Source organism: Schistocerca cancellata, chromosome 2 (assembly GCF_023864275.1).
Source record: "Schistocerca cancellata isolate TAMUIC-IGC-003103 chromosome 2, iqSchCanc2.1, whole genome shotgun sequence".
NCBI classification, from domain to species: domain Eukaryota; kingdom Metazoa; phylum Arthropoda; class Insecta; order Orthoptera; family Acrididae; genus Schistocerca; species Schistocerca cancellata.
In genome coordinates this window covers 583,291,182-583,311,196 of record NC_064627.1, presented here as the reverse complement: position 1 = coordinate 583,311,196, position 20,015 = coordinate 583,291,182, and the positions used below count along the sequence as shown (strand labels likewise).

At 44.2% G+C, this 20,015-nt stretch overlaps 1 protein-coding gene and 1 pseudogene across 2 annotated transcripts in view; both read left to right on the top strand.

Moving 5' to 3' along the window:
• LOC126162199 (schwannomin-interacting protein 1 homolog) overlaps positions 1–20,015 on the top strand; it is a 1,363,715-nt gene that overhangs the window by 510,228 nt on the left and 833,472 nt on the right. The window lies entirely within an intron of this gene.
• On the top strand, positions 2,355–2,472 carry LOC126163783 (5S ribosomal RNA; annotated as a pseudogene).

Here is a 20,015-nt window from a genome sequence, read left to right as displayed (position 1 = left end):
TTTGCCTAAATCTCGAGATGATCGCTTTGCGAAGTGAACAGTGGATTTTTTTCTCTCTCTTCCCCTAAGTTAGTACACTCTAATTATCTCGATGTGAAGAGGACTTCACAAAATTCCTTTATTCCTTGTTGTGTAAGTAGTGAAATTAACGGTCGTGAATTTACTTTCCCCGATACGTGTTGCACACCTAGACTCATAAAAAAAGAATTAATTGGTACTGTAACATAAATAAATGAGGACAATTAACAACATGACTATTTCCCTTCTAGAAACTCACAATAAGCTGTACGAAGTTCCGTTGTACTGGCACATTTGTCACGGGCTTGCTGCGGTGTTTATATTTATAATGTCTGTTATGACGGCGAGCAGTATTTCGCGCCTTTCTGGCTATCTAGCCGTATCGCAGTAGACGCTAGGTCCACTCGCACCATTGTTTTGCTGCGTGCCCTCTACCAATTTGTTAACTACTGTGCGCACGCCAGAGCACGCACTAATTTACATAACGCTGCTGCTTATAACGGGAGCAGAACCCCTAAATCCAAAGATTATCTTTTTATCACGAAAAGAAATGAGTAATAGCTCTGACTCAGGGGATCCCTCGCGAACATGGGCGCACTGCCTCCAACTGCGGTGTTCATGGCAGACATCAAGCCTCTCAGTTCGGGGAAAAACCTACGCCACACTGTCCTTTTAACCAAAAAACATGTTCTTCTATGTTGACATTAAAATAATGCGTGACATAAAAATGGCAAACTCTTCAGTATCGACATTTTGATAAGCTATTACAATTGTCCTTTTTTACCCTATTTACGACAACGAAGTTCAATCACATGTGTACTCTTTGTAGATTTACATAGCAACATTATTATATAACTTAACTGATATGTATTTAGTGTCTCATAATGATTAAGGTCGTAACAAGAATCGCATGAATTCATGGAACGTGCATTTTTCTGTCTCATTGATGGTTTTTGTCCCCATCCCCGAAGCAATATGGCATGTACATAGCTGTTCTTCAACAAAACTACCAGCTGCCACTCAGTGAGTTCGTGTCTGGCACTGCTCTTGATTCCCTCATTGTGCACTACAATATGGTGTGTTAGGAGTGTTTAAAGTGGTCCGCATCACAACGTGGTGGTCTCCAGGACCATGTGTCCGTTTCGCATCAATGTATTTTTCAAGGGAACAAAGCCAAGATTGTTCTATACTATTCTAAAACTTGTACGTATAATTTCGAATGTTAACGAGACGTGGTGTCTGGCGGCACGGTAGCTCAGCGTGTTCGGACAGAGAGCAGATTGGCCTCTGTAATAAAAAACTCAGTGGAAGGATCAACAGACTGACTTTAACGGATGTCATGTGACGTCCGCAACGATCAACCATAACGGCTTAAAAAAAAGAGAGATAGTGTAGTGGTTACGATATAGTCTATTGCATGGAGGGTCGTGAGTTCAAAACTCACCTGATCTGTAAAATTTTAATTTCTACATTCAGTTCGAGTACATTCTAGAAGTATCCACAAATGGCAAGAACCATTGTATTGGAATGTTCTGTAGCTGTATATACACAGTATTTGTTCTGGTCGGAGGCAGTTTGTTCCGCAGTCTTGTATGTGCAAGTGCTGAATAAACCTTCGTCATTCCTCTACTTACACCTTCCTCTAAGTGACATTATTCTTGAATTTTCCAGGACACAGCCTGGAAACGGTAATTGTCGCAATGACCCACACTTCCATAAAATCGTCTTAACCGAAGGGTCGCACAACGCAGTAAGAGCAGAATAAAAAATCCAGAAAGTCCGTTTGCTTAAGCGTAGAAAAAATAGACAAAGAAAGATTGGTCGAGTGAGTGAAGAATTTTAGCAACAAGAAATGACTATCTCAATAAACAAATCGGCGATGCGGACTATGATACTACTGGAAGAAAAATATTTATAGCCATTGATACAATAATGAATCGAGACGCAAACAGCAACTTTGCAACAGCATTCCTAAATTCGCTCTGTGTTCCCCATATGCACTCACAAAAAAGTTTGTAAACATCATCGCAGAAGCGGAAATATTAATCAGAAAAGGAAAAGGCAAATCAGATTCGTATTACGAATTCCATTCGTTTCAACTAAATTACCATTCAGCTTTACAACGCTCTAAATTTTACTTTTGATTACGTCCACTGTGACTATGAACGAAGTACACGGGAAACATTTCGAAGTTGCGGATCGAATTTAAGAGAAATGTGTTTTCTTGACAGGTACGTAACGTATTAATCGTGTTGAACAACCACAAAATGTATTCGTCTTTGCACCCAAAACTAAAACCAAAATGCAATTTATAACAGTACACTATGAATAAGTTGCGCAACGGCCTTGCCGCAGCGGATACACAGGTTCCCGTCAGATCACCAAAGTTAAGCGCTATCAGGCGTGGCCGGCACTTGGATGGGTGACCATCAAGGCGACCATGCGCTGTTGCCATTTTTCGGGGTACACTCAGCCTCATAATGCCAACTGAGGAGCTACTTGACCGAATAGTAGCGGCTCCGCTCAAAGAAAACCATCGTAACGACCGGAAGAGCGGTGACCCCACGCCTCTCCTATTCGCATCTTCGACTGAGGATGACACGGCGGTCGGATGGTGGCGTGAAGACGGAGTGCCTGAATAAGTTGGATGCTACAGAAATATGATTGCACACTATGAAAAAAGGACCAAGCGCAGCGCCGGCCGTTGTGGCCGAGCGATTCTAGGCGCTTAAGTCCGGAACCGCGCTGCTGCTACGGTCGCAGGTTCGAATCCTGCCTCGGGCATGGTGTATGTGGTGTACTTAGGTTAGTTAGATTTAAGTAGTTCTAAGTCTAGGGGACTGATGACCTCAGATGATAAGTTCAAATGGTTCAAATGGTTCTGAGCACTATGGGACTTAACATTTGTGGTCATCAGTCCCCTAGAACTTAGAACTACTTAAACCTAACTAACCTAAGGACATCACGCACATCCATGCCCGTGGCAGGATTCGAACCTGCGACCGTAGCGGTCACGCGGTTCCAGACTGAAGCGCCTAGAACCGCACGGCCACTCCAGCCGGCTCAGATGATAAGTCCCATAGTGCTTAGAGCGATTTGAACCAAGCGTAGCAAATTCTTGAAGTGTTTCCTTTTATTATTATTATCCAATTGATGTCCTTAATGTTCAGTTATAAAACCTGGGTAGTGTACCAATCAACACACTCTCCAGTCACGTTAATGTGATCACCTTTCAGAAGCCTGGTAACGACATTTTGCATCGCAGACCGCTGCGAAACATGCAGCAAGAGAGTCAGTGAGGTTCTGGAAGGTACCGACAGGTACGTGAAGACATGTCGACTATAGTGCCGTGGCCAGCTGCGAGAGGTTTCTCACTTGAGGATCCATGGCGCAGACAGCCCGATCGAGGTTGTCCCACAAATTCTCGATTGGAGTTAAATCCAGGGATTTTGTTGACCAGAGAATACAGTAAACATGCTTATGCTCTTATAACCACGCACGTACAGTACAAGCTATGTGACACGTTGCATTGGCCTGCCGGTAGATGGCATCATATCGAGGAAAAAAATCTGCGTGTAGGGGTGAACATGGTCCCCAAGGATCTATGCATACTTGAGTTGATCCATTTCACCTTTCAGAATGACGAGATTCCTAAGGAAATGTCACGAAAACATTCCACAGACCGTAACGCTACCTCCTTGTTTGCTTTCAGGCGTTTCACTCTGTTCATGCCAATGGCCACCCGTCCGACGGAACTTAAAACGTGATTCGTCTGAAGAGGTCACCTGCTGGCACGCAGTGGACGTTCAGTTGCGGTGCAGGCGTACAAATTCCACCCTTCGTCGCCGATGAACAACAGTCCGCAAGGGTGCATTAGCAAGACGCCTACTGCGGAGGCCCATACGCAAAAGTGTTCGATGAACGGTCATTGGTAGCCCCTTGCTTCATCTGGGCCGCTTGCACGTGTATTTGCCCGCACACATCTCTGCAGATGTCGTTTACATACGTCTTCTGTGGACCGTTGTGCACCACAGTTGCCTCGGCGCAGGTTTCGGATAGCTCCACACCTCATTTTTCCCGGCATAGTACAGCAACTCGACTTGGCATCGACTCTACAAGTCGTTGGAAGTTCCCTGCAGAAATACTGAATCCGGGTGCCTCTATAGCAGCTCATAATTACGAAAGCGTTGCCGCTGCAGGATTTTGTGCACGAACTCATCTCCCGTTTATGTCTACATCTACACCTACACCCATACTCCGCAAGCCACCATTAATGTTCGATGGGATAAATGTCGTGCGATCTGGGTGGACAAACCATTTGCTCCAGAATGTTCTTCAAACCAATCGCGAACAACTGTGGTCCAGTGACATGGCGCATTGTCATCCATGAAAAATTCCGTCGTTGTTTGAGAACATGAAATCCATGAACGGCTGAAAATGTGGTCCAAGTAGCCGAACATAACCATTCTCAGTGAATCATCGGTTCACTTGGACCCAGTCCATTCGATATAAACAGATCGCACACCCCTATGGAGTTACAACCAGTTTGCTTAGTACCTTTTTGACAGCTTGGGTCTCTGACTTCGTGGACTCTGCACCACAGTCGAACCCTGCCATCAGCTCTTACCAACTGAAACCGGGAGTCATCTGACAAGGTCATGGTTCTCCATTCGTCTAGGTTCCAACCCATATGGTAACGAGCCCAGGAGAGGCGATGTACTTCTGTTAACAAGGGCAGTCGTGTCGGTCGTCTGCTGCCATAGCCTATTAACGCCAAATTTCGCCACACTCTCCTAAAGGATACGTCCGTCGCAAGCCTCACGCTGATTTCTGCGGCTATTTCACACAGCGTTGCTTGTCTTGCAAACGCCGCTGTTCTCGGTCATTCAGTGAAAGCTGTCGACCACTGCGTTGTCCGTGGTGAGAGGTGATGCCCGAAATTTGGTATTCTTGGCACTCTCTCGACGCTGTGGATCTCGGAATACTGAATTTCCTAACGATTTCCGAAATGGAATACCCTATGCTTCTATCTCCAACTACCTTTTTGCGTTCAAAGTCTGTTAATCCCCGTCGTGCTTCAGTTATCACTTCGGAAACCTTTTCATTTGAATCGCCTGAGTACAAATGGCAGCTTCGCCAGTCTATTGACCTTGGATATGTACTGTACGTGATGCTACCGCCATCTGAATACGTGCATATCACTACCCCATGACTTCTGTCACCACAGTGTGCTTTAACTACGCAGGCACACTTCCACCCTTGTCCCGAAAGCAAATGATCGTGCCCATTTCGACGTCAGATAAATCACTTCGTTTGCACTTTACGACAACGATGCACTGTTCCTCGCATTCCCCCCTGCCCCCCTCTCTGACACACTTTATATATCCTCCACAGCTGTCACCTTCCACATGTAAGTGCTTACTTCACGTTAACGTTAAACATAAGTGGTAGTCACGTTAATGCGACTGGACCGTGTATAAATGATAAAATGTGTCATTATCTATAAACCAGTAAACACTTTTGTAAACTCAGTGATCATTTATACTGGAAGAATGTTCCATAACTGCAACATAAGTTCAAGCAAAATCGCTGAGAAAGAAAAAAAATAGACGATTTAACTTTGTCTTCGCCTGTTTCAGTCTTGGTTGAATCCACGTGGTTTCATTGCTTGTTTTGCTCCAGTGTCTCAAGGTGGTAATGGTATACCAAGGACTCTTTCGTGATGATAAGGTGAAAATCACCTGGACTGCCCTGACGCAGCTGAATTTCCGTTGCTGTCGTGGTCCAGCGAGCTTTTTGAATGGGTGTGTGAACAGAACTCAGCTGTCAGAGGGTTCTGTCGTGCTCAAAATGTCCTGCAAGAGGTTCAGAACTACTCTGTGATTGATTATCACTGGTTGAATTACTCAAATGTGACATGCCAATCTTGTCTTGCGATTCCTGGTTATTCACAGTTAGGTGACCTTCCAGTTTCTTCGACAATCAGACAATACTGGAAGCGTCCTCGCAACATTATCACTGTGGTGGTGCATTGTTTCCGTAAAGCAGAAAAAGAATTACCGCACTATACACTTTATCAAACGGCTGCGCCGTTTTGTCTCGTTTGGCGGCCTGGTACAGTACTGTCGCGCGTAGACTTTAGTGTGCCTCTGGACTGCAGAAACGTACTTCCAAACAAACAGAAAATTAATTACCTAACTTCATATTTTCGAGATAACTGAACATTTATGATTATTCTGTATAAAATGTATTTTATTGATGAAAACGATTGCGATTCAAGGTATGCCGACTGAAGAGACTTTTGATGCTACCTGTTTTATGTAATCATGCCACTTCCAGTCATTCTCGATCCATGTGGTGGAGGGAATTTCTGGAACTACTAACTGCCCCCCCCCCCTTTTCTCACTGTCCAGTCATGAATGGCGCGTGGGAAGAATATTTGTGGGTAAGTCTCTTCATTAACTCTAATTTCTAGAATTTTTTCATTGTGTGCATTTCCCAAGATGCATGTGGAGAGGAAGTAATATGTTGTTCAATTCTTCCCGGAAAGTACTCTCTCGAAATCTGAACAGTAAACAGTGTAGGTGATGCACAGCGCCTCTCTTGTAGCGTCTGCCACTGCGGTTTCTTGAGCATCTCTGTAACGCTCTACCGTCGACTAAAAGACACCGTGACGAAACACTCCGCTCTTTGTTGGATCTTCTCTCTCTTACCTACCAGTCCTACCTGTTAAGGGTCCCAGATTGATGGACAACTCTCAACAATAGGTCGGACAAGCGTCTTGTACGTCACTTCTTTCGTGGTTGAAACACGTTTCCTTAAGATTCTTCCTATGTATTTCAGTCTGCTATCTGCTTTTCTTACTATCTGCTTTGTGTGGCCATTCTACTTAATGTGCCGGCCGCTGTGGCCGAGCGGTTCTAGGTGCTTCAGTCTGGAACCGCATGACCGCTGCGGTTGCAGGTTCGAATCCTGCCTCGGGCATGGATGTGTGTGATGTCCTTAGGTTAGTTAGGTTTAAGTAGTTCTAAGTTCTAGGGGAATGATGACCTCAGATGTTAATTCCCATAGTGCTCAGAGCCATTTGAACCATTTTATTCTACGTAATGCCACTTCGAACGGTTACGCTTGGATAATTTACGGTAGTTACACTTCTCAACAACTTGTGACCAGTAGCGTAATTGTACTGTGGAAGATTTTTCGACCACGTGTGCACAGTATGTTACATTTATTAACGCCAGTGCCTGCACAAGTCATCAATCCTCTGCAGCTCGTTCTGCAAACCACTACAGCCTTCCTATAAAAAACCACATCATCTGCGAACAGTCTTGAAAAGCTTTCCGCGCTTTCTACTAGATTACTGATATACAATGTAAACAGTAACGGCCCTATGACACTTCCTTGGGGTACTCCGGAATTTACTTTTACATCTGTCAATTTCAAAAGCGACGTGTTGAGTTCTATATGCAACGCAGTCTTGAATCTAGTCGTAAATTTGGTCCGGTGCTTGGTAATATGTTTTCTTCATTAAACGACAATGCGGGTCAGTGTCGAATGCCTTCCTGAAGTGAAGAAACGCGGCGTCAACCTGAGCGCCGATGTATACAGCTTTATGGTTCTTATGAAAGAACGGAAAGATCTGTGTTTCCAAATTTCTGTTTGTGGAATCCCTCTTAATTTCTACAAATGAGATTAACGCTCTGCAGAAACGTCATAATACTTTAGCATATGTGTGTTTCATTAGTACTGCGCAATAGTCCTATGATTATGTGCACCTTCAACATTACTTCTGCGATAGAAGTGGCAGATTGAAAAGCCATACCAGTACTATGATACGATTAGAGCTCTCACAGTGTACGCCTTTCCGGTGCTGGGCGTTTATAGGCCGATTACGGCCGCAGTGGCTACAAAGGCGCCCACAGAGGCTACACAATGGCCCCCCGTAACACAGAGGGCCCGAATTACTGCATCCGGTTCAGGCGCACCGCCGCTAGCCAGACGGCTTGCAGCAAGCGCGAGCTCACAAGGACTTTCAGCAGCTAGTAACACAGGTCGCTCTCCTGCCGTTAAAACAACCGTGAATTCAATGAACTTCACTCGGGTGCCGAGTTTGCGCTGGGGCGAGTGTGAATCTGCATAGCGTCTCACGTGCCTACGGTCTGAGGCTTCGGTTGTAAAAGCTCCCCTTACTGCTTTACGTCCAGAGGTGCGGCTAAATAGGCGCTAAAGCACAACTCGGCAACCGCGCCCTGCAAGTTTAGCCATGTGCGTGAAGTACTCGCCAACTCGGTTGGAACCTGTAAACAGATCAGTGGCGCCCAGATACGCTACCCAAACTGAAATTGCATTAAAGTCCGTCTTACTGGTTTACTAGTACCTAACACTGTCTCAAACGCAAGTAATCAACATACAGCAAGGACAGAAGTTCGACACTAGACGGAAGTGTTAAAGTTATAGCGTATCGTGCTCATAAAACCATTACGTGCAGTTTTGTGTGTTTATGTACGACTGCAAACCTATTAATGTTGCGTAGTTATAATTTACAGAACAGCAACGCCCCAGCGAAATCCACAAACGCTAATAGCAACAGCTCCTATTTACATAGCCCAATTGCTGGCTGCGGGAGGTTGCTGCCTAGCTAGTACACAGCTACGATCGTTCTCCCGCTTATGAACGTAGTATTAGTGTTCCAGTAATTCTAGTTCGTGTAGGATGTTAATTAATCCTAATATGTCTGTTATCTTGTTTTCTCAAATGGTGGTTTTTCGTTGACATTCGTCACTTGTTAAAGCGAAAAGATTAATAAAAATTTGTGTTCGTTATTGAAGTAACGACCTTTAACAGTCAACCAGATTCCTAAGCTTCAGTCAATAATGACTTGCACGGAAACAAATTTTATAACAGTGACACTGACCGGGGTTGTTAGAACTAAAAAAAAAAATCGCAAACTGGGAAGGAGAGTTAAAAAATGTAAATAAGAAAAGACTATAAAAAGTAAGGTGTCAGGTTAGTGCTTATATCACATTGGCGATAAGGACACATTAGACACAAAAAGACTTCATTACCTAAGAGCACTCTGTCTTCAGGCCACCAGTGGCCTGCCGGGACCACCCGACCGCCGTGTCATCCTCAAGGAGGATGCGGATAGGAGGGGCGTGGGGTCAGCACACCGCTCTCTCGGTTGTTATGATGGTATTATTGACCGGAACCGCTACTATTCGGTCGAGTAGCCCCTCAAGTGGCATCACGAGGCTGAGTGCACCCCGAAAAATGGCAGCAGCGCATGGCGGCTGGATGGTCACCCATCCAAGTGCCGGCCAAGCCCAACAGCGCTTAACTTCGGTGATCTCACGGTAACTGGTGTATCCACTGCGGCAAGGCCGTTGCTCATTATTACCTAAGAGGGGAGCGGAAAACATTTTGAATAATCTCGTGTGTGTGCCCACTTTGAACTGACAAAACCCTTGACATCATTTCGTTTCTCTACTACTTCATCAATTAGCTATGAAGAATGCTCACTGATTACCTAGACGTCCCAGACAAACGACTGTGAAGTCAGAGCCGTAGTGGGTAGATCCTGTGCGTGCTGCACCTGGCAGAACAGCCTAAGCTGACAGTCCATCGCCTCCCGTAAACTTCCTTTCTCCATGTTTCTCTACCGACATTTACCAAAATCATTTTGTATCTAGGTTTCACAAAGTTGAAGAATTACAGAACACTATTGCTTAAATGAATTACGTACTGTATACTGAGGAAAAATGGTAAACAACAAATTAAAAGTATCATTGTATCAGGTAAATTACAGATCGTATTAACCTTATAAAAATTAAAAGTAAAACAAAATCTATATTTTATGTTTATAGCAACTACCGAACCTTAGTTTCAGTATAGCGTGTAGTGAAGAATTATTTAATTTGTTCCGCATTAACTAATAATAGTGAATAAAACATTAATGAGGAATCAAAGGGAACTAAGCGCAGAGAAAATATTTATTTCCAAGAACTTCGCATTTACATGCTTTGATTCATCTATTATGTCGAAAATGAAGCCAAACAACTTACTTGTATTCTATATACCGGGTGATCAAAAAGTCAGTATAATATAATAAACCACGGAATAATGTAGATAGAGAGGTAAAAATTGACACACATGCTTGGAATGACATGGGATTTTATTAGAACAAAAAAAAAAGAAAAAACAAAGTATTGCTAGACGCGTGAAAGAACTCTTGCTCGCGTTGTTTGGTGATGATCGTGTGCTCAGCCACCACATTCATCATGCTTGGCTTTGAGATTACCTCAAGTCGCAAGTGTATCGTGATCGACCGACATCTTTAGGGATGCTGAAAGACAACATCCGATGCCAATGCCTCACCATAACTCCGGACATGCTTTACAGTGCTGTTCACAACATTATTCCTCGACTACAAATATTGTTGAGGAATTATAGTGGACTTATTGAGCATTTCCTGTAAAGAACATCATCTTTGCTTTGTCTTACTTTGTTATGCTAATTATTGCTATTCTGATCAGATGAAGGGCCATTTGTCGGACATTTTTTTAACGTTTGTATTTTTTTGATTCTAATAAAACCCCATGACATTCCAAGCATGCGTGTCAATTTGTACCTCTCTATCTACATTATTCCGTGATTTATTCAGTTTTCAAATTTGTACTGACTTTTTATCACCGGTACTTTCGTGTCTGCCCGAAAGAACAGACACTACTTTTTATCCAGCAGCCATTATGAATTAAGACGCAAAGCAGTCACAAAAATTTTCAACGAGCGAGCGTTGACTGAATCCAATGGGGAAAGTTAAATATTTGAGCAGTTTCAATGACCACGGTGTCCAAATGGCTTAGAGGTCAGAGCACCTACCTAATAATCAGGAGACCCGGGTTCGCATCCCGATCTGGCACAAATTTTCAACTTTCCCCATTGATTTCAGACAATGCCCGCTCGCAGCCAGTTTCTGTACTTAGTCTCTACTTGTACTTTATCGACAAGATAGCTAAATTTGACAGCCTGCTTTCACCTTTAATCGATCTTAAGTACCTCACAAGACAACACAGTCACCAGCATTGATATAAATACCCTCAACGCTATGCCAATGTTTGGAGAAGCATCTCTTAACCCATAATGTCGTATTTAATTCAGCATCCACTCGCCCACGTACGAGATCCTAAGATATCGTACCGAATCAGTAGCGAGAACTCCCTTGCTGAACAAGAGCGAGGTGTGTAGGCGACAGCTGTATGAATAAAAGGCGCACATGATTAAAGCTCTTTTCTATCCATGGGTTTGTCAAACAAGCCCATACACATACTAATAAAGTTTGTCAAGTTAACCTCCCTTTTGAAGCAGACATTGATCGTGACATATTTCGACGTTATTGGAAATGGATACCAATGCAGAGAAGGCCTTGACTTAAGCACTGTGAATACACACTGAAGCACCAAAGAAACTGGTAAAGGCACGCATATTCAAATACAGAGATCTGTAAACAGAAAGGAATACAGCGTTGCGGTCGGCAACGTCGTGTATAAGACAACAAGTGTGTGGCACAGTTCTTAGATTGGTTATTGCTGTTGCAATGGTAGATTTTCAAAATTTAAGTGAATTTGAACGTGGTTCTATAGTCGACGCACGAGCGATGGCACACAGCATCTCCGAGGCAGCGATGAAGTGGGGAAATTCCCCTACGACCATTTCACAAGTGTACCGTGAATATCAAGAACCCGTTAAAACATCAAATCTCCGACATCGCGGCGGTCGGAAAAAGATCCTGCAAGAACGGGACCATCGATGACTGAAGAGAGTCGGTCAACTTGACAGAATTGCAACCCTTCCCCAAACTGCTGCATATTTCAGTGGTCGGGCATCAACAAGTGCCAGCGTGTTAACTATTGAATGAAATGTGGGTTTTCGGAGACGCAGTCCCACTCGCGTACCCTTGATGACTGCACGACACAAAGCCTTTAGCCTCGCCTGGCTCTTCAGCACCGACATTGGACGGGTTGATGACTGTAAACATATTGCCTGGTCGGACGAGTCTCGTTTCAAATAGTATCAAGCGGATAGACGTGTACTCTTATGACAACCTCTTGAATCCATTGTCCTTGCATGTTAGCAGCTGACTGTTTAACTCGTGGAGGATCTGTAATGGTGTGGGGCGTGTGCAGTTGGAGTGATAAGCGACCGTTGATATGTGTAGATACGACAATAACAGGTGACACGTACGTAATCATCCTGTCTGATCACCTGCATCCATTCATGTCCAGTGTGCATTCCGAGGGACTTTCGCAATTCCAGCAGGACAATGCGACACACCATACTTCCAGAATTGCTACAGAGTGGCTCTAGGAACACTCTTCTGAGTTTAAACACTTCCGCTGGACACCAGACTCCCGAGAAATGGACATTAATGAGCGTATGTGGGATGTCTTGCAACGTGCTGTTCAGAAGAGATCTCCACCGCCTCGTACTCTTACGGATTTATGAACAGCGCTGCAGGATTCATGGTGTCAATTCCCTTCAGCACTACTTCAGACATTAGTCGACTCCATGCCACGTCGTGTTGTGACACTTCTGGGTGATCGTAGAGTCCTACATGATATTAGGCGGGTGTACCGGTTTCTCTGGCTCTTAATTATAGAAGAAGAAGAAAACAAAGCGTTGCTCCAGGGAACAGCTGTAATTGAGTGGGAGATACGCTCTTGAATATCTGCTAAAGGAAATATTACACTCAAAACCTGATAATTACGTGAACTTTCTTCTAATGGACAAACATTTAATAACAGATTCACTTCGCCGTCACATTGAAGTAGAAGAAAAGGATACGAAAATTTATTTTCTTCTATTTGGTCCCGTAATGACAGTTCTTTATACATCAAAGAGAGAACGTATACGAGTATATCGTCCGTGGAAGAATCGGAGAGCTGCCACTTTTTTTATTTTATTACATTCCCGTAACCTCTTCCTGCGTAATGTATGGCAAAGAAAGTCGTAACTTCTCTATGATTTTGGTAATTGCCAGTGCTGTTTTGTTTTTATCGTTGATCACAGTTTCTGTACTTATTGAACCTCACGATACAGTGATATCAATTGTAATAAAACTCTTTTTTGCTAATCGTACGCGTCGAAACATCGACACAATCTGTCCGACATGTCGTTAAATATGGTGTCAATCTAAATTTATCTCAAGCACGAGAAACATTCTGTATATTTGACAAAGACTTCAGACAGCGTCATAACCTATCAAATATTCGACAAATCTAGTGCAGTTTATCAAATTTTTTGATCGTGTTCGGGATGCTTATGAAGCTGCTTGGACGGAATGACAGTGCAGAAATGTCACGGTGCCAACACCGTGTGTTTACTGTCGCGGGCCGATAGAAAGGTTTCCACTTGCAGGAAGAAGATACAACCAGGAGGCGTAGGAGAACTGACGTAACTGCCACGGTTAATTCTCAAACTGTCTTTCTGTCTAAATTTCTGTTCACGTAATCGAAACTGCCACTCGTCGCAGTGGCTCATGGGAGCGACAGCAAAAGCATTTCCCATTTGCGATCGCTCACATTTCTGGATTTTTTTTACTGCGCCTCACAATGTTGAACCCTGCGTGCGACCGTTTACAGCGCTGGCACGCTACGAGACGAGAGTCATCAGGATTTCACGGTTCGGGCGGGATCTGTAACGTTACCGGCGCATCACCTGTTGAACGTCATCTCCCCTTGGAGACGCGCTGTACCCAGTCCACAGTCCAGTGATCGATCTGCTTGGCGGGCACATGACAGCAGCAGACACCGCGAGCCGTCCTCCGCCACTTCACTGCGAAGGTGGCCCGCAGCGGGGAACGATATACCCGACAGGGAGCACAATCCAGCAGTGGAATCGGATGGGGAAGAAAATCAGTCGCGTTTTTTTATAAGGATCCAAGCCATCTTTGACCCTAATGGAGATAAATGGATGGTGATTTGAATACTACTTCGAGGAAAACGCGAAAAAATTGTGGGTTTGCAAGTAAGAGCTTATGATTCGTAAAAGAGTCATTTATTACCAACAGAAATAAGAATTTCTGGCGTCATGCTGGGACGTCAGCGATTGTACTCAATACAAATAAAAAATAATTGGCAAAGAGCTTCAATTTTTAGGTGTTTACCGATTTCGGTTATACAATAACCATCAACAGAACATCAAGTCAACATGAGAACCCACTTTCCGACATTCGGTGACGGATACCGCTTGGCAACAGTATAGTAGCTTCTCACACTGGCTCCTGTGAACTTGAAACTGGTCTTCTGATTATATAACCGAAACCTGTAACCGCCACTGTTTATACCAAAAAATTCTTTTTTAGGTTAAAGCTCTTTGTCGACTGTTTCTTTTTCTTTTTTCTTTCTGTGACTAGTATCTACAACTCAAGTGTGTATTTGAAACATCTGCGAACCTGTGGCTAGTACAACCTTTTCACTGGACAAGAAATGCTGGCCACAATAATTTCCTCAAAATTAGTGGAAAATCTAGCCAATACGGTAGATGTTCCATAAATTCTTACTTCATATCACTCGATTTTTCAGTTGCCGTAGCTTGAAGAAAGATGATCATTATCTTTATGCAATGCAGCCTCTTCCTGTGTATTTTCTCACCCTTTCGTTGCACATCACTTGCATATTTGTCAGCTATAGTAATTATTAGGAAGAATCGCCTGCCTCTTTTTATACACGACTACAGGTTATCATCCCTTTTTTTTTTTATGGCCTGTAGAGTCCACTTCTCAAACGCGGTAGCGCAATATAGGAACTGGTTTTTAAAAGGAAACAAACATTGTGAGAAATACATTTTCGATTTTGAAATTTGGTCACCATTAAGGAAATACGACATCTGTCACGCACAGAGGTCTCCCATAATAATTTCTTCTCGTAAAAATCTGTCGTTCTTCTACACTCATATCGCATCAGTCTTTTTATAGATTATATTTTAGTCAATGATCGTCCATTACCGTTTTGTGCATTTTGCACTTTTTCTGCTAGGAAGTGTTAGGTGTCATCTTAAGTGGAAGAAAATTGTGACACTGTGGGCTTGGACCGTTCAACCGTTAGAAATATGACCAAGGTTCTCCACAAAGAGTTGCTGCCGCAGTAGAGTGATAGGACGCGGCAAAAGAAGTTTCTGAAAAGTGCACATTTCGCTGAATAGTTAAAGATTCATTATGAAAAGTGTATCTGCTGGTATCAGAAATTTATCGCAGGACTGAAAGAGTTTTTCCCCTCCCTCATTGTTATTGCCTAGCTGATGTTCTCTCCGATATTTTCGCCTTTTGGTCCTTCCCCTAGTAAAACGTTCCAAAGTTTTGAATTTTTTTTCCGTTACATACTGAACCTCCTGCCGTGTGGCGACGGAAGGCATACCTGAACTACACTCCTGGAAATTGAAATAAGAACACCGTGAATTCATTGTCCCAGGAAGGGGAAACTTTATTGACACATTCCTGGGGTCAGATACATCACATGATCACACTGACAGAACCACAGGCACATAGACACAGGCAACAGAGCATGCACAATGTCGGCACTAGTACAGTGTATATCCACCTTTCGCAGCAATGCAGGCTGCTATTCTCCCATGGAGACGATCGTAGAGATGCTGGATGTAGTCCTGTGGAACGGCTTGCCATGCCATTTCCACCTGGCGCCTCAGTTGGACCAGCGTTCGTGCTGGACGTGCAGACCGGTGAGACGACGCTTCATCCAGTCCCAAACGTGCTCAATGGGGGACAGATCCGGAGATCTTGCTGGCCAGGGTAGTTGACTTACACCTTCTAGAGCACGTTGGGTGGCACGGGATACATGCGGACGTGCATTGTCCTGTTGGAACAGCAAGTTCCCTTGCCGGTCTAGGAATGGTAGAACGATGGGTTCGATGACGGTTTGGATGTACCGTGCACTATTCAGTGTCCCCTCGACGATCACCAGTGGTGTACGGCCAGTGTAGGAGATCGCTCCCCACACCATGATGCCGGGTGTTGGCCCTGTGTGCCTCGGTCGTATGCAGTCCTGATTCTGGCGCTCACCTGCACGGCGCCAAACACGCATACGACCATCATTGGCACCAAGGCAGAAGCGACTCTCATCGCTGAAGACGACACGTCTCCATTCGTCCCTCCATTCACGCCTGTCGCGACACCACTGGAGGCGGGCTGCACGATGTTGGGGCGTGAGCGGAAGACGGCCTAACGGTGTGCGGGACCGTAGCCCAGCTTCATGGAGACGGTTGCGAATGGTCCTCGCCGATACCCCAGGAGCAACAGTGTCCCTAATTTGCTGGGAAGTGGCGGTGCGGTCCCCTACGGCACTGCGTAGGATCCTACGGTCTTGGCGTGCATCCGTGCGTCGCTGCGGTCCGGTCCCAGGTCGACGGGCACGTGCACCTTCCGCCGACCACTGGCGACAACATCGATGTACTGTGGAGACCTCACGCCCCACGTGTTGAGCAATTCGGCGGTACGTCCACCCGGCCTCCCGCATGCCCACTATACGCCCTCGCTCAAAGTCCGTCAACTGCACATACGGTTCACGTCCACGCTGTCGCGGCATGCTACCAGTGTTAAAGACTGCGATGGAGCTCCGTATGCCACGGAAAACTGGCTGACACTGACGGCGGCGGTGCACAAATGCTGCGCAGCTAGGGCCATTCGACGGCCAACACCGCGGTTCCTGGTGTGTCCGCTGTGCCGTGAGTGTGATCATTGCTTGTACAGCCCTCTCGCAGTGTCCGGAGCAAGTATGGTGGGTCTGACACACCGGTGTCAATGTGTTCTTTTTTCCATTTCCAGGAGTGTATGTTTATCAGAATTGCGCGTGTACAAACACAGTCACCAAACTTCACTGCTTACACTTGAAGTGCCTACTTGATCCATACAGTTCTTCTACTCTTGATGTAATTAGTTTGTACTGACAAACAGGCAACAGACAAGTAAGAGGTTTTTTTTTGAGATTACGTAAGTAGAAAACTGATATTTATTGTACTGAGCTGGATGAACTAAGGTGAGGTATAATTTCATTATCGTCGTTGCTGGGTGCTCTATGTTCCTATTCTGCATGAAGATAATCGGATTTCAGTGGCAATTAATTAAAGCTTTACCTCTCGTATAGTTAATGTGGAATTACTTGTAGCAGGAAATGTCGGGACTGACATACATGATAGCACTAAGACTAAAAAATGTATAGAAGCTCGTTAAGAAAGTCGGTTCATATTGTTGGTTGTAAATGATACAAGCTTTTGAAATATCACTTAGTTTATTAACAGTGGTCCACAGTCCACGCGCCTTATTAATATTCAGCCTAGCACGAGAATAATTAATTACTTCTGATCTCTATGATAACATGAAAGCAAGAGGAAAACATACTTTATTTCATGTTTTCTTGCTAAACAAGCTTGTGAGATTTTTCGAAATAGCTCCGGAAAAGAATTACTGTGGTAGCCGTAGGCCGCTTCACTTAAGTTTTTGATCAATATACAGCCAGGGGACGTTATACTAAGCTGTATTTCTGTAGGCGATTTGTACAGTTCATTGAAGATCTCGGAATAGCTGATGGGAGAAATGTTAGTCGTCAAATAAGCGTAGAAGCAAAGCGTGATGACGCCAGACATGAATCTACTTACTCATCAGTAGCAGGAGAGCTCTGGGGTGAGGAAACTTCAGGAATGGGTGCCGGTACTGCAAATTCCTAGACGCTGGAGGACGATCAATACGGGGCGGGGCGTTCCTAGAACCGGCGGTAACAAACCGCCCCGGGCGCCACCTACAGTGGCTGCAGGCGCCTCCACTAGAACTGCCGTCTGCACGGCTGCGACTCCGGCCACACCGATCGGTCGAGAGCTGCAGTCACAGAATTACAAGCACATGCCTAAGGAAGGACATTAGTCACTCATCTTGCTTTCCGTCTGTAAAGAAAATAAAAGACCCTCACAGAATATTATCATCTTTGGCTACATGAGTTATTCACTCACCATCGAAAACAAATAGTAATGATTTCTCAGTCGACAACAGCTCATTAGTGTGCAAGAACAATATGTTATATTTCAAGCTAAAATTTATGTAAATGGATTACTTTGTAAAATGTTTTAGTCTCGATGCTATAATCGGTAGCCACTCGTTCTGAATGTACAGTTAAAATTATTATTATTATTAGAAACATTTGAAATTACGAACTACTAGCACACTTTCATTTCTGTTATTAAAGGCGCAATACTGTACTGGTTATTATGTTTTTGTGAAGTAAAATGTTTTTATGAAATAATAATCAAATGGCTCAAATGGCTCTGAGCACTATGGAACTTAACTGCTGAGGTTATCAGTCCCCTAGAACTTAGAACTACTTAAACCTAACTAACCTAAGGACATCATACACATCCATGCCCGAGGCAAGATTCGAACCCGCGACCGTAGCGTTCGCGCGGTTCCAGACTGTAGCGCCTAGAACCTCTTTGCCAAAATAATAACCGGAAGTAATAATGTAAAAGAAACCAGTAGAAACTCATTTGATAAGAAAAATTGTAAACACTTTGGAATATGGTTATTTCCGAAGAGTGCGAGAGTCGTAAGCATGCCTCTGATGTGATCGGACGTATTTTTGTATTTTTGTGTGAACAATGTAATTTCGGCTTTGTTAACGTGAAAAATTAAGAGACTTTATGATATACTAAAATGTGAAAAAATAAAATTACATAAAAACAAAAGTTCTGCAACAACAGTCTTCAAATTTATTCAGTTTAATTCTACCGTAAGGTCCTAAAATATGAGAAATTCAGCTTCAAGAATGAGGCTCCGATACAAGCAGAACTGGAGCCAACTCAACATGCCAAGCTAAGTAAACTGGAAAGTTTATTGTAATCTTCATAAAAGACTAATGTGCACAACAGATGAAATTAGACAAGAGGGAGGAGGTTACAAGTTGCAACCCTGTTATGCCATACACTTCTCCGCAGAAGTCAGTCACCCCTGTCATCTATGGCCCGTGGTGCACCGTATTTGCCATGGCGCAAGTTTTGGATAGTGCCATTTTGTCATGCATAGCATACTTTAACCACAACGGCAAGCCAAGAATTTACAAACTCATCCTTTCGGAAATGCTTCCAACCTTAGGCCCAAAAGGTAATGACCATGCCCTTTCGGACGTCAGATAAATCGCCTGCTTCCGCATTACGGCAATTACTGCAATTCTTTCCGTGTCCCCCCCACCCCCCACCCACACCCCGAAACGCTTCATATTCCTCTACTGCTAGTGCTGCCACCTGCCGTCTGTGAGTGGTTGTTGCATGTTGACGTCGAACGTAGGCAGTGGTCTCATTAATGTGACTGGCCCGTGTAATATTCTGAGGTAGCTTCCTGCGGTGGAACCATGAGCTACATACTTTCTCGTCAGGATTTAAGCTGAAGGATCTTGAACTCTCTTTCAGATTGACGACGATGGAGATGTACGGCAGGCTCTCATATCAAAACGGGAAAGAATGTACAGTTCATGCGTGTTAAACTATAGATCTTTATTGCTGATGTCAGTCAGTACATAATTATGGAAACTGTTTCATGCTCACATATTATGACGTATTTGCTGAACGAAATTTCGAGAACATGCGTTCCGACAAGAATGAAATGGCTCTGAGCACTATGGGACTTAACTTCTCAGGTCATCAGTCTCCTAGAACTTAGAACTACTTAAACCTAACTAACCTAAGGACATCACACACATCCATGCCCAAGGCAGGATTCGAACCTGCGACCGTAGCGGTAGCGCGGTTCCGAACTGTAGCTCCTAGAACCGCTCGGCCACTTCGGCCGGCCCGACAAGAATCTGGCAACATATAATTTCTTCACATATACATCTCGCTCAATCTGTATATTGAGCAAGCAGTGAAGGAAACAAAATAAAAATTCGGAGTAGGTATTAAAATCCAGGGAGAAGAAATAAAAACTTTGAAGTTCGCCGATGACATTG